This window comes from Panthera tigris, chromosome F2, assembly GCF_018350195.1.
Source record: "Panthera tigris isolate Pti1 chromosome F2, P.tigris_Pti1_mat1.1, whole genome shotgun sequence".
Taxonomy (NCBI): Eukaryota; Metazoa; Chordata; class Mammalia; order Carnivora; family Felidae; genus Panthera; species Panthera tigris.
The window spans coordinates 72,810,043-72,825,566 of record NC_056676.1 but is presented as its reverse complement, the minus strand read 5'-3'; the positions used below and the strand labels follow the sequence as shown (position 1 = coordinate 72,825,566).

At 44.0% G+C, this 15,524-nt stretch overlaps 1 long non-coding RNA gene across 2 annotated transcripts in view; it reads left to right on the top strand.

The window, feature by feature from the left end:
* Positions 1-15,524, top strand: part of LOC102964948 — an 81,490-nt gene that overhangs the window by 51,463 nt on the left and 14,503 nt on the right. The gene's annotated exons all lie outside the window — the stretch shown is intronic.

Here is a 15,524-nt window from a genome sequence, read left to right as displayed (position 1 = left end):
ATGAAATACTGTTTGCCTTCTGGCCACTAAAATTAGAGTAAAAACAGATCTGACCCACGAAGGACCAAGAGCATATAAACAGAGATGACGTAGGGATGCCAACGAAAATTCAGAAGGTGGATAGCAGATGGCGAGTGTATCTGGGGGGCCATATCAGAGAGAGCTGAATGCTAAGTATCCATAAAGGAGGAAGCCAAGGCACAGGTTAATTTGTGCAGTTGAATCCTGGCTGGAACAGCTTGGGAAGTATAAGCCACAGATAGACTCTCTCTCTGCTCCTCCCCTGTTCACACGCTGTCTCTCTCTCAAAAATAAGTAAAGATTAAAAACAATTTTTTTTTTTTTTAAAAAGGGGTGCCTGGGTGGCTCAGTCAGCTGAGTGTCCAACTTTGGCTCAGGTCATGATCTCAGGGTTCGTGAGTTCGAGCACCATGTCGGGCTCTGTGCTGACAGCTCAGAACCTGAAGCCTCCTTCGGATTCTGTGTCTCCCTCTCTCTCTGCTCCTCCCCTGCTCACATGCTGTCTCTCTCTCAAAAATAAATAAAGATTAAAAAAAAATAAGAAAATAAGCCACAGATAGATAAACTGGTAGCAAAACAGTAAGATTGGTTAAAAGTGTTTTCTTACTTTTCTTTTCTCCTTCCTTCCTTCCTTTCTTTCTTTCTTTCTTTCTTTCTTTCTTTCTTTCTTTCTTTCTTTCTTTCTTTCTTTCTTTCTTTCTTCATTCTAGAATTATTTGGATTGTTACATTTCCCCCCTTCCTAGCCAAAGACAGTTAGTGATATACTCTCTGGGGGTATTTAACCCGAGGACTTAACCCTGGAATATCAGGCCTGATTGAATTCAAGGATGCTGGTCTGAGACAAGAGGAATTACATGAAAGTTTTCATCCTAAACAGTAAGACCTCAGTCTACTCCCCACTTAGCTGTGAGAACACTGACAGCTGGGCTTATTTCTCTCAGGCAGGAGATTGGGGAATTTATCTCTGGGAAGACTGTCTGCCACAATAACCTAGAGACAGTGACAGTTGGCGGTCCCACGTGGAAAGTCCAGGCCCTTTTCCATTACCCTGTTGAAGGCTACCACCCAATAAGCTTTGCCCAGTTACCTTTAGTGCCTCATTCTTCAAGTGAATGAACAGCCAAAGATCACCAGGTTTTAAGAAAAGCTCAGACTAAAAGAGGCACAAGAAGAAAAGTGAAACTTGGAGAAAATAGTCAATTCAAGGAGGAGAGAAAGTTTAAAAGAAGCAAAAGTCATAAGTTAATATTCTCAGAGAAATAAGTAAATCAACACATCCATGAAATAAGAACAGCGTGCTTTGAAAAGCTAGAAGTTAAAATGAGAAATCCGAAATAAAAACTCCGAGAATAAGATTGCAAAATAAAGTTGAAGGAGTTTTCCAGAAACTAGAGTAAAAAGAAAATAAGAGGGAATTAGAAGAGATAAGAAAATAAGTGGAGTTAGACCAGCAAGTCCCAAATATGAATGATAGAAAGTTCAGAAAAGGAAGTGAGAAATAGAGATGAGGAATTTACTCAAGGAAATTTTAATACATTTCCTAGAAAGGATGAGTTAATATTCCAGATTGAAAGTGATCTGGGTTCTTAATTTTTTTAACATTTATTCATTTTTGAAAGACAGAGAGCACGAGTGGGGGAGGGGCAGAGAGAGAGAGGGAGACACAGAATCTGAGCCATTAGCACAGAGCCCAACATGGGGCTCAAACTCATGGACTGTAAGATCATGACCTGAGCTGAAGTCAGATGCTTAACAGCCTAAGCCACCCAGGAGCCCTGAAAGAGATCTGGATTACTAAAAGAACCTAATAGCATCTAAAAATTATACAGAAAACAAATAGACAAAAACCCTCAAAGCAGTTTGCATAAAGAAAGAGGTGAAGAATCAGAAGGGTGTCAGAGTTTTCAACCTCAGAGCCAGTAGTTAATAGCTAATTGGATAATATATTTTTTCTTTTTTTTTCACCATACAATATGATTACAGTACCATGGACTGAACTCCCTATGCTGTAATATTTTCACAAAATCTCTAAAAAAGAATGATTTTCCATTTAGAACTTTCTTTTCTTTTCTTCTTTCCTTCCTTCCTTCCTTCCTTCCTTCCTTCCTTCCTTCCTTCCTTCCTTCCTTCCTTTCACCCAGCAAAACTACCAGTTAAGTAGAAGAATAGAAAAAAGGCATTTTTGGACATTCAAGTTCTGAAAAAGTTGCTTTGTATGACTCTTTCAGGATACAATTTGAGGATATTCTCCCCCTAAATGAGAGTGTAACCCAAGCTTTAAAAAGATATGCAGTTGAGCAAACAGGATTCAACAATGAACAGAAACAAAGACAATCTCCATGTTGATGATGAGAGCCCGTCCCAGGATGATATCTCATTAGCAGGCCTGGAAAAGCGATTTCTCTAGGTTGGACCAGGGAGTAGAGAGGGCTTTCACAGAGATGGCTCCAAGGGAAAAAGAAGCTTCTAGATCACCTGATGTGTGACCCATTGAAAGATGAATATACTTGTGTCAGTGTTTAAACCTGAAAAATTAGGCATTAGTGCATAAAACCAAGCACATAAAAATGAGAAAAAATAAAAAGTCGAACAACCATGAAAATATAACTGTCCCATATACAATGAATTTCATATATATGTATGTATATATATATATATATATATATACATACATATATATATACTTTTTGTGGTAGCTTCCTGGCTCGGTCAGAGTAGAATGAAAGTCTTGGTCGTGGGGGGTGTGAGTTCGCATTGGTGTAGAGATTACTTAAAAATAAAATTGTTTTTTAGAAGAATAATATATATACATGAGTGTGTGTGTGTGTGTGTGTGTGTGTGTGTGTGAGAGAGAGAGAGAGAGAGAGAGAGAGAGAGGCAGGGGCAGAGAAAGAGGGAAAAAGAGAATCTGAAGCAGGCTCTGCACCGTCAATGCAAAGTTTGATGCAGGGCTCGAACCCACGAACTGTGAGACCAGGACCTGAGCCAAAGTCAGGTGCTCAACTGACCTGAGTCACGCAGGTGTCCCAAGAATAACATATACATATTTTAAAGTAAGCTCTAGGCCCAATGTGGAGCTCAGATTCACTCATGAACCTGAGATCAAGAGTCACATGTTCTACTGAGCCAGCCAGGTGCCCCCATTATTTACAATGGTATTTTGATATCAAACAGAGCGCTAATTTAACCAAAAGTTGAGACATGGGTGGTACAGAGGGAGTGAGTGTCTCTGTATCTGGGAGTGGCAGGGGGATGGGGCAGGGAAACAGAGACTGGCCATATGGGGGGAGGGAAATTGACATCTTCCTGAGTAGGAAGTCAAGTCGGTCATGTGTCAAATGGGAGGAATTAAGAACTTTCAGGGGCGCCTGGCTGACTCAGGCAGCGGAGTATGAGACTCTTGATTTCAGGGTTGTGGGTGTGGAGAATACTTAAAAATAACATCTTTTTTAAAAAGTTAAAAAAAAGAAGAAGAAGAAAAAAAAAAGAACTTTCGATGTGGCCTATCCTTTGGAAATCGAGAGGTAAATGCCCAGGAAGGTGAAAGTGGTTTCCTTCGGGAATGGGATTAGGGAGAGAGCAGCTAGATAGTTGTTAGCAGCATGAAACCATCAGGCTTCTTAAGCGCGTTCATTATGTGGCTTAAAAACAAGCAAAGAAATAAGTGAGAAACGAGAAGTCGAGAGACCAAGTGTTAAAAGGGTCACAGGTCGCAAGCGGCAGGACGAGATCTGGAGTGAGGTGCAGCGGACTTCACAAACCCAGACTGTTAATCTCTGCCTCCCCCACTTTGTCCCCTTCTCTCCTCTCTCCACTCCCCTCTCACCCCTTTCCCACATTCCGTCGCTCATTCTGTCTTCCCATTCTTCCCCAGACCCCCTCCTTCTCCCCTTTTCCGACTTCTCTTTCACCTTCTCCCGTATTCTTGTCCCTTTTCTCAAGTGCGTCTGAGCTACTGACCTTTTGCAAGGCTCTCTGTGTGTCCCGCCCGATGGGTCTGATGACCTCTCCGGCCATCGTAGGGCCTCTGCTCAGTTATCTGCCACCCTCATCCATCCCTGCACCTGGCACGGTCCATGCTTGTAAATTTTCACAGCCTGGTGATTTTTCTTCTTAAATTTGGGGTTGGCTTTTCTCACCGGTGAAGTCTGAACTCTGCGGGGTATTATTTTTAGACGTTTCATTTTAGAAGAAGGCAAAAGCCCTGCTCCTTTTGGGCGGATTTCACGAATCCCCCGGAGTACCCAGACAAAAAGCACTAAAAGATAATTCCACTCTTGAGTGATTTAATAGTTTCTTGGCTCAGCAGGTGCATTACTTTGGTAAATTAGAAGGAAAAACTCCTTTTCTTCCTGATAACAAAAGTAATAATTTTTTCTTGTAAAAAAAAAAAGGAAATACAAAAAAGCACAAGGAAGAAAATGGAAACATATGGAATGGCACCTTCTGGAGATAACCCGACTTAACTCATTGCTGTACATCCTTTGAGCCTTCTTATGTATATGTGCACAAAAAATCACTCTTTTACAAAATGGAAAACGTGCTCTCTATATTATTTTACAACACTTCCATATTAATATTTTATAAACCTTTTCTCTAATATAACTTTTAATTCCTACCTGATATTTAGGGACATGGATATTCTGCAATTTGCAGTAATTTGGTACATACTTTAAATGGCTTGAAGACATTATTTTTGAAGAGTGGTAAACATTGATAGCACTCTAAAAAATATACTTTCTCTCAATGACCGTGTGGCAGAGATGATACTTAATGAATTCAACAAGTCCTGCTTCTTAGTCTTCCCTTCTAGGGCTATGGAAATTTGTATTTCCCGGTTCCCCTTGAGGTTAGGCGAGGTCATGGAGTGGTTCTGGCCAGGAGTGCGAGTGGAAGTGAAGTGTGTTACTTCTTACTGATACAGGAAAAAGCACCTTTGAGATTCTCCGATCTTTCTTTACATTTTTTTTAAGTTTATTTATTCACTTTGAGAGAGAGAGAGCACACACATCGGGGAGGGGCAGAGAGAGAGAGAGGGAGAGAGAATCCCAAGCAGGCTCTGCACTGTGAGTGCAAAGCCCGATGTGGGGCTTGAACCCGCAAACTGTGAGATCGTGACCTGAGCTGAAGTCAGATGCTGGACCAGCTGAGCCACCCAGGCGCCCGTCCAATCCTTATTTTAGTGCCATGGTGATCACAGAGGCCTTGATTTGAGACAGTGTAGTCACAACAAGAAGCATCCTCAATCACTGGGTCACCGCATGGAGTACAGGTGCGCTGGAGAGTTGCCCAGCCTACGATCTATGGATAACTCTGGATGAGTGAGGAATTAATAGGGGTTAATACCTGAGATTTGGGATTGTATGTTTCTTAGTACAGGGCTAGTCTCTCCCGACTGACACAGACCATATATAGAAGTGATCTAAAATGATTTAAAGCGTTTCTTTTGTGATATTCTCAAGATACAGAAATGTACTGATTATCATTGAGCATTTATTGATTGAGGATCCCATGTGCAGACAGAGTGTCAGCCCCTAAAAGGACACAAAATGGTGAGAGACATAGTCCTGGCCCCCAAAGCAGCCAAATTGAAGATGGCATAGATTGTAGAAATTACACAGTGGAAATGCTTTTATAGAGGACACACAGCTTATAGCATCACAGCAGGTAGGATAACTTTGGGGAGGGATCCTGAGAACTTCACGTACTGACTAGGAGATGTATACATGGTGAGAGAAGGTGTTTCTAGGGAAAGGTAGCAGCATGTGCAAGTCACAGAGATACCTGTGACATAGCATGGCATATTTGGAAACCCAATCTGTCCATCGGCAGGGGATGGAAGTCCATGAAACCATGTTAGTTCCGATAATGGGAAGCTCACTGCTTTTCAAGATTAACAGTCCCGTCATTAAATGGATCTATTCAGTAGGAAAAGTCTTTCTTATGCAAAACAAAAATACGTCCTCTCCTAATTTTTCATGGCTTGTCCTTCATTCACTTCTCTGGAGATGTCGAGATGAAAACTACACTCTTTTGGGGGCACCTGGCTAGCTCAGTCGGAGGAACATGGAACATGTGACTCTTGATCTTGGGGTTGTGAGTTTGACCCCCACATTGGGTGTAGAGATTAGTTAAATAAAACTAAAAAAAAAAAAAGCTAAACTCTTTTTATGTGATCGTTCTTCAAATATTTAGGATACTGTTTACATCCCCCTGAGTTCTGTGTTGCTTTCTTTCTCAGGCATTAGCTCCAATCTTTTAAAGGTGGTGTGTAAAGTCTTGCGTGAAATCTGGCATATGGTACTTCCTCAGCATATGCTGGATGACTGAATGCGCAGGTCAGTTCAAAAGTAGTCAGCAGCAGGGGCACCTGGGTGGCTCAGTCGGTTAAGCGTCCTACTTCGGCTCAGGTCACGATCTCATGGTTTGTGGGTTCGAGCCCTGTGTCGGGCTCTGTGCGGACAGCTCAGAGCCTGGAGCCTGCTTGCAGATTCTGAGTGTCTCCCTCTCTCTCTGCCCCTCCCCCGCTTGTGCTCTGTCTCTCTCCGTCTCTCAAAACTAAATAAATGTTAAACAATTAAAAAGAAGTAGTCATCAGCCATGTGCGCTCAGTAGAAAATTGTGAAGGACGATCGTTTATTATACCTAGTGGTTAGCATTTATTGAACCCCTACATTTTTGCCAGGCAATTTACCGAGTTCTCTACTTGCACAGCAGCTCGCTTGATGTGATCACCACCCTGTGATGTGGGGACTCATACTATTCTATCTTGGGAGGAGGAAGAGGTTTGCAGAGGTGTGGTATCTTGTTCCATCACATAGCTCAGAAATGGTGGAGTCGGGATTCGAACTGAGGCCTGTTGGACGTCAGAGCCTGTCTTCAACTGTTTTCCAGGTGTCCTGTGCGATCTCATCTGACTCCCCTGCCGACACTGTCGTGGCCATTTCACCTCATTTTTCTTTTTCTGAAGACGTACATTTGATAACATTTTAATTCCGGTGTAGTGAACATACAACATTTCACCTCATATTTTTCACAGCATTTTTTAAAGTGTTTATTTATTCTGGAAGAAGAGAGAGAGAGAGAGACAGAGCATGAGCGGGAGAGGGGCAGAGAGCAGGAGACCCGGAATCTGAAGCAGGCTCCAGGCTCCAAGCTGGCAGCGCACAGCCTGACGTGGGGCTCGAACTCACGAACCTCGAGATCATGACCTGAGCTGAAGTCGGACGCTTGACCGACCAAACCCCCCGGACGCCCCACATTTCACCTCATTTTACACTTGCATGTTGTGATGGTCAGCAAAGCTGAAACACAAGGTCACACAGCTTGCTTGGTTCAGGGCTAGGATTTGCCAAACTTCAAAGCCCATGCCTGCTTGATCCACGGAGAGAGTGATTTCGGTAGTGATCTCGCCAGGATTTTTCTGACCAAGAGACAGAACTTCACCTTTCCTTCCCTTTTCTTATTTCATTTGGATCAACCGCTCGGGAGCAAATGAAAAAAACCAGAAGTGCAGCAGCAGCTAAATGTCGTTTTTAAGGCTCACAAATATCTGTGGTGAAGTTTGGATTGATCATCGCCTTGTCCTGGTGTCCTTGGGTTTGCCTGCTTCCAGATGGCCCCTGTCAGGTTGGGGCAGGGCGGCTTCTCCAATGCTGGAGGAGTTGAGGCACAGCCGAAGTCACCCCTTATTCGCAGGAGGACACTTGAGGTCTCCTCCTTGAATGCGGATTATCTGCCAAGGTGCTTCCTGATTTCATTCTGCAGTAGGAAATTAAATAGTTGGAATGTATAATCGTAGTTACCAGCTATTACCTGTTTTAGTATTTTTTTTTAAGTTTATTTATTTATTTTTGAGAGGGGGTGGGGAGGGGCAGCAGAGAGAGAGAATCCCAAGCAGGCTCCGCACTGTCAGCGCAGTGAGATCATGACCTGAGCCAAAACCAAGAATCAGACCCTTACCCGACCGAGCCAGGCGCCTTGACCTGTTTTCTGTGTAACACACACTTTGCAAAACTCTTGATATGAAGTCTTCATGATAACCCGACGGAACGATCGGAGGAGCTAAATCACCTTCCCGAAGCCATGTAGACAGTTAGCAAATGAGATCCAGCCGTGGCCGCAGTGGCACCAGTGGGCTGTGGGTGGGGCCGCATTGGACTTAGGTTGGAGCACTGTGGTTGGAGCCTGGCCTCCACACTCGCTCTGGTCCAAGCAGCTCCTCAAGGCTCCGCCCCTCACCTGCAACATCGGGACAGTAGAAGAGCCTACGTTAGAGTTGTTTTTCCAATGAAAAGAGAAAATATGTGTACAATTCATAACTGTAATGCTTAGCTCATATCAAGTTGTCAAAAACATTAATCGCTATAATGAGCGGTTCTAGAGCAGTGGTTGAGTGGTTGCTAACTTTTCTTTTGGTCATGAATCTAATGAGAGACGTCCAGTGAAAAACAGAGATCTGAAAAACAACCTTACATCATGAACTTTCAAGGATGTATGGTGGGGAGAATAGGCCATCTCTGAATACTTCACCTCAGCATACTGATTATTTTGAATTAAAGTTACCTATGAAACAGCAGATACAAGGACACTGTGACCTCCTTTGTCCCTTAAAAGCTGGAAATAAATCTGCCTTGTGGAGGTATGCTCCCTGTACCAAGAGGGGAGAGAGAATCCGTTGCCTGAGACAGAGAATTTGAGGGAATAAGGAACATTGCTACTTCTTCATTCATTTGCCACCCCAAGCCCAAACCCCTCTGTTTTGTCCAGTCTTCACGAATAATTGTTTCTTGGTCTCAGAGGCACAAAAGCAGCCTGTTTTGGTCACTTCTTTGAGTGTCGTGTTTCCGTGAGCTCCCATGCGTACAAAATTAAATTTGTTTTCCTCCTGTTAATGTGTCTTATGTCAATTTAGCGAGTAGGCCAATCGAAGATCCTAGGAGGGGAAAGGGGAAAAGTTTTCCTCCCTTATGGTGGATTCCAGTACATCTGTAGGCATCCAAGGGTTAATAAATCCAAGGTTAATATTTCGTGGGAAGACAGAATCTCCCAGATGGGGGATTTTTAAAATTGATGTTTCTGTAAGTGTTTCTCTTTCTTCCTTTAAGGCAGTGGCTTAAAACAAAAACAAAAACGCAAACAGAAAACAAAAACCTCCTGTAGTAACTGCCTTTTCTATCAACAAACAACACTCATATCATCCCCTGGGGGCCTGAAGTCTCTGGCCACCTGGAGCTCCGTGAAATTCCCCAGTTATTATGTGCTTACATGTTCAGCCACCATTCCTGTATTTTCTGCCTCAGCTCTCTCTGCATAATTATCTCCACATATTATTCCTACCCCATAAAAATGCATACAACCTGTCAGTGTGGAGCGAGCAGGGCTGTTCTGTGCTGCTGGGGTTTGCTGCGCAGATATTTTTTTCCTGTTGGTGGAAACGCTGAGAGCGACAGGGAATTTTTGGTTCAGGTGCCACCCTTCTCTTTGGTGGGGGTGGAATGGGGATGGGACGGAGAGTGAGCCGGAAATTCTTTTTTTTTTTTTAACATTTTATTTATTTTTGAGACAGGGAGAGACAGAGCATGAACAGGGGAGGGTCAGAGAGGGAGACACAGAATCCGAAACAGGCTCCAGGCTCTGAGCTGTCAGCACAGAGCCCGACGCGGGGCTCGAACTCACGGACCATGAGATCATGACCTGAGCCGAAGTCGGCCGCTTAACCGACTGAGTCCCCCAGGTGCCCCAAGGAAATTCTTATCATTACGGCCCCAAGGACAGAGGCGAGACAAAGCAGAGTTCAAATAATGGTTGAATGAATGATTTTAGTACATAGGCAAAGGAGGCCCAGTTACTCTCTGACTCCCATTTATTCCCCCAGTGTCAATAGAGAGGTTGTGTGTCATTACTCTGCCTTCCATTGGAGGTTTAGCTTTGAACAAATACATACAAGGTCACAGCCGACGGGGAGCATTTAATCTAGTGTGTGTATCCATCAGATATTATGGAATCAACAGACCCGGTTTTCCTTAGCAAAGTATAAGGCAGAGGCAAAATGTGACCGTGATGGTGACTGTCTTTACCCTTCCACTCATTTATTTATTTATTCCTTCAAATGCAAACATTTGTTGACAACCACTCTGTGGTATGTTTGGGACTGTGCCAGGCTCTCTTTGCCGCTGTGATTGTGGTGATTCTTTGCTGTGGGCGGCTCTTCTGTGCCATGGGGGACGTTCACAGCATCTCTGGTGTCTACTCACTGGATGCCAGAAGCGCCCCGACTTGTGATAACCAAAGATGCCTGAAGTATAGCTCAATAGCCCTCGGGAGGCAAAATTGCCTCCAGTTCAGGACCGCTGTTCTCACGAATAAGGCATCCCCTCTGACATCAGTGTTAAAATAACCAAGAATATTAATAACCACACCGATAATCACAGTGTACGAAACGCCTCCTTTCCGTCCGGTTTTGTGCCGGGCACATCACCTTCTTTAATACTCACGACAATCTTATGAGTAAATATTTCTTTATGGATTTCTGAAGATTTATAATGAATATGTCTAATGCCGGCTGGCCGGGTCTGAGGAACCAGAGGGGGACCAGCCGTAGGACTGGTAGGACCAGCCAAGAGGGTCCTTGGCATGGCCTCACGCAGGATGGAAATCAAATGCGAGCCAACAGGAGGTGAAAGCGGACTTTATTGAAGAGATGGAGAGAGCAGATACAGATTGACCAACCGGGAGACTTGGAAAGGAAAAGAGCATGAGTCCTGTCTTTGTTCCGGGTCTGGGGTTTTTATTGAGGTTGGCGGTCTGGTGTACATTACGTGTCCTCCGGGGCATCCAGGAAATGGTTAGAACCCTGACAGGGGCCCAGGTGTTTCTTCTTGGAGCCAGAGGGTCTTGGTGTAGAGATGTCTAGCTCCCATGGTCTGGAATACGCATATGATGGCTTCGTCAGGTCAGGTCTTCTCACCTGGTCCTTCCTTAGATGTTATCTATTTTAGAGAAATCACCAGCTTCCTGACCCTTACAAGGGGGCATACGCTATTTGCGATAAAAGGCATGTATGGAGTGGGCTGGGGGTGCAGGTCCTAGCAAGAAAAGCAGGAAAAGAAACAAAGGAGAAAAACAGCTACTTCTCTCCTGGGGTCCCTTCAGCTTGCCTGTGTCAACCCTATTCACAGTTATTCCTGGATGTGGGAATTACAAACTTCTCAAAGCAAGAATCAATGTTTAAGACTAGAGAAAATATGGAATTTGTGTTCTTAGGGATGGTAGAGGCTAAAAATGGAAAGACTATGCTTTCTTTTTTAAAAAAATATTTATTTATTTATTTATTTATTTATTTATTTATTTATTTATTTTGAGGCAGAGAGAGCGTGCATGCGCGAGCAGGGGAGGGGCAGAAAGCGCAGGAGAGAGAGAATCCCAGGCGGGCGCCGCACTGTCACTGCAGAGCCCATCGTGGGGCTCGAACTCACAAACTGTGAGCTCATGACTTGAGCTGAAAACCAACAGTCGGACGTTCAACTTGAGCCACCCAGGCGCCCTGAAAGATCATGTTTTCAAAAGGTGTTAGGTTATTCGATCTAGCAGAAAATGCTGAAGCCAGCATTTGCTTCAATATAAAGCAAACATAAAGGAGAACATACAGGTAGCTAACCCTTCCTTTCTTTGCGCTGTTAGTTTATGTTGGCTAAACTCTTCATTTGATTCTCTGTGTATTTCTTTTTAATTTTTTTGGAAGCATACGTATTAATTTTTTTTTTTTTTTTTTTTTGTATTTTAACTGAGTAAACCTTTACATTTATGCTTCCTATCACTAATAACAGGATGTTTTCTGGGCTTCAGAACAATAATTCATCATTGGGTTTCCGAATAGAAAGTCATCTTAGTTGCATAGAATCCAAACATCCACTTTACTGTTGAAGAACCCAAAACTAGGTAAAAGGAGCTGAATTGCTTTAGGTCTGGGGTCTCCAAACTACAGCCTGTAAGTCAAATTTAGCCGTTACTTGTTTTTGTAAATATATTTTTAGTGGGACACAACCACGCTCATTTGTGTTTATATATTCTCCATGTTTGCTTTCAAGCCACAATAGGGTTGATTAGACTCTCTGTCCCTCAAAGCCTAAGATGTTTACTGTCTGGTCCTTCATAGAAAATATTTGTCAGCCCCTATTCTAGGTCATACCACAAACTAGGGCTGGAAGAGATCCGGGCAGCAGTGTGGTGGAGGGGAAAATCCCTGGGCTCTAGAATCAGGACAGGCTTTGAATCCTGTCTCCGTCATTTGCAAGCTGTGTGGCCTTGAACATGCAACTTGATCCCTTTGATTGAATACAATTAGGATGAATATATTTTGCAATTTTGTTATGTGATGTATGATTGTCTGATAAAGTCTCTGGCACATATTCAAAATAGATGATATTAAAATACAGCACCCTTTCTACTTAATAATGGTGACTATTTTACTCACTCATTCAGTCAACATTTATTGGAATGCCTGGATGGCTCAGTCGGTTAAGACTTGGACTTCGGCTCAGCTCATGATCTCAGGGTTCGTGGGTTCAAGCCCCGTGTCGGGCTCCGTGCTGACAGCTCAGAGCCTGGAGCCTGCTTTGGATTCTGTGTCTCCCTCTCTCTCTGCTCCTCCCCTGGTCATTCTCTCTCTCTCTCGCTCTCAAAAATAAATAAATAAACATTAAAAAAATAAAAAGAAAAAATAGACATTAATTACAAACCAGTTACCTTGGGAGGGATTGAGGGCACAAGACTTGGCGTCTGAACTCAGTCAATTTCAGCCCAGCAGAGAGAGTGGGTCGGAGAGGCACCTCTTCCCGCAGGAGAGGACATTTTATCCGAGACCTTAAAGAAAGGTAGGGGGTAGGTAGGCACAAGAGATGGGGGTGAGCTAACGAATGTTTCAAGAGAAAGGAAAGAAGAATAATGAAGGACCTAAGGTTAGAAAGACACGGTTGATGGGGGGTGGGAGGGAGGGGAAGGTGGGTGATGGGTATTGAGGAGGGCACCTTTTGGGATGAGCACTGGGTGTTGTATGGAAACCAGTTTGACAATAAACTTCATATATTGAAAAAAAAAGGCACGGCACACTAAAAGTGCTTAAAAAAAAGAAGGTTCAGCACAATTTGGGTAATTCAGCCTTGGGAGGAAGTGGGGAGAGATGTGACTGAAAAAGTGAGTAAGATCCACATGCTAAAAAGCCAAGGTAAGCAGACACTCTGAGTTGCTCTCCCCACGGCCATGGCCTTGTCTTTACCGAGAGAATCATGATTTCGTACGAGCAGCAACGTGCCCACCTTAGAGGACACAGCGGTTATGGCCGCGGTTGGTCCCAGGCGAGCTCGTGCCTGGCATCTGGCCAAGGAGATGTAAACAGAAGAATCCTGAGGTCTCTCAGAAAAGGGTTTTCCAGCTTAAAAACATTGACGGAAAAGTTCTCCTCCTCTCTTCCTTTCTGGCTTTATTTTTTTTATATGAAATTTATTGTCAAATTGGTTTCCCTACAACACCCAGTACTCATCCCAAAAGGTGCCCTCCCCGATGCTCATCACCTATTTTCCCCTTCCTCCTACCCCCCATCAACCCTCAGTTTATTCTCAGTTTTTAAGAGTCTCTTATGTTTTGGCTCCCTCCCTCTCTAACCTCTTTTTTTTTTTCTTCCCCTCCCCATGGTCTTCTGTTAAGTTTCTCAGGATCCACCTAAGAGTGAAAACATATGGTATCTGTCTCTCTCTGTATGACTCATTTCACTTAGCATAACACTCTCCAGTTCTATCCACGTTGCTACAAAAGGCCACATTTCCTTCTTTCTCATTGCCACGTAGTATTCCATTGTGTATATAAACCACAGTTTCTTTATCCATTCATCAGTTGGTGGACATTTAGGCTCTTTCCATCATTTGGCTATTGTTGAGAGTGCTGCTATAAACATTGGGGTACCAGTGCCCCTATGTATCAGCACTCCTATATCCCTTGGGTAAATTCCTAGCAGTGCTATTGCTGGGCCATAGGGTAGATCTATTTTTAGTTTTTTGAGGAACCTCCACACCGTTTTCCAGAGCGGCTATACCAGTTTGCATTCCCAGCAACAGTGCAAGAGGGTCCCCGTTTCACCACATCCTCTCCAGCATCTATAGACTCCTGATTTGTTCATTTTGGCCACTCTGACCGGCGTGAGGTGGTATCTCAGTGTGCTTTAGATGCCAGTCAGGTGGGATTATGCCTGGACCCGCTGTAGCGCTTCTGACCCCGGCAGTAAAGGTCAACAGGGCTGAGGGCGGAGGAAAGAGGAGTGGGGAGAGGCAGGGATGCTTCGTTGGATCAGCACTGGCATTTGGGGCTGGTCGTGGGTCGCCATGCTTCCTGTACAGAAAGCAGGGTGAAATCACAGAAGCCCTTGGTTCCCGGGTCCCCCTCACCTGCAAACGGCTGAGCTCTAAATGGATTAGATGACCATATGTGACAAGTAGTTAGCCTCTGGGGGAGGCCTCAGTTTCCTCATCTGTAAGATGGAAGTGATGACAGAACCATGCGAAGCATTGCTGTGAGGACGAAATGGTACAGACATTGAGAGAAGCGTAGGGCCTGGTACCTAGGATGTGCTCTAAACGGTGGGCGGTATTTCCGTTGTCGTCGTGTCGTTATCCGTAAACTCAAGTTTCTTGATGACTTTGGCATTCCTTTTTTTTTTTTTAAGTTTGTTTATTTATTTATTTAGAGCGCAAGCAGGGAAGGGGCAGAGAGAGAGGGAGGGAGAGAGGACCCAAAGCAGGCTCTGTACGGTCAGTGCAGAGCCCAACATGGGGCTCAATCTCATGAACCTTGAGATCATGACCAGAGCCGAAGTTGGGCGCTTAACTGACTGAGCCACCCGGATGCCCCGACTTCGACCTTCCTAAAGATTACCTCGTGCTGGCATGAATCAGGATCTGTCATGGGTATTGCACAGGGAATCGAATGAGATATTCTCCATAGCAGTTCTCTCCCCCACCCCGACTCCCACCCCCCCCCCCGTCACAAACTGTAGGTTGTGATCCGTTAGCATCTTGAGAAATTAATTTATTGGGAAGTGAAAAAGAATAGAATAGGTTAAAATAGGCAATATTAGAATGTGTCGCATGTAGTAAGGATAGACATTATTTCTTAAGAGTTTTATGTATTTCCTTTATTTGTATGTGTATATGGAGTTGCACTTGGGAAGTTTATTTCCTATTGTCGATTGAATTGTAAAAATTTTTTTCTGGTTTTTTTCTTTATATATATTTTTTAACGTTTATTCACTTTTTTGAGAGACAGAGACAGAGTGCAAGCAGGGCAGGGGCAGAGAGAGAGGGAGACACAGAATCAGAAGCAGGCTCCAGGCTCTGAGCTGTCAGCACAGAGCCCAATGCAGGGCTTGAACTCACGAACTGTGAGATCGTGACCTGAGCCGAAGTCGGACGCCGAACCGACTGAGCCACCCAGGCGCCCCTGTAAAAATTG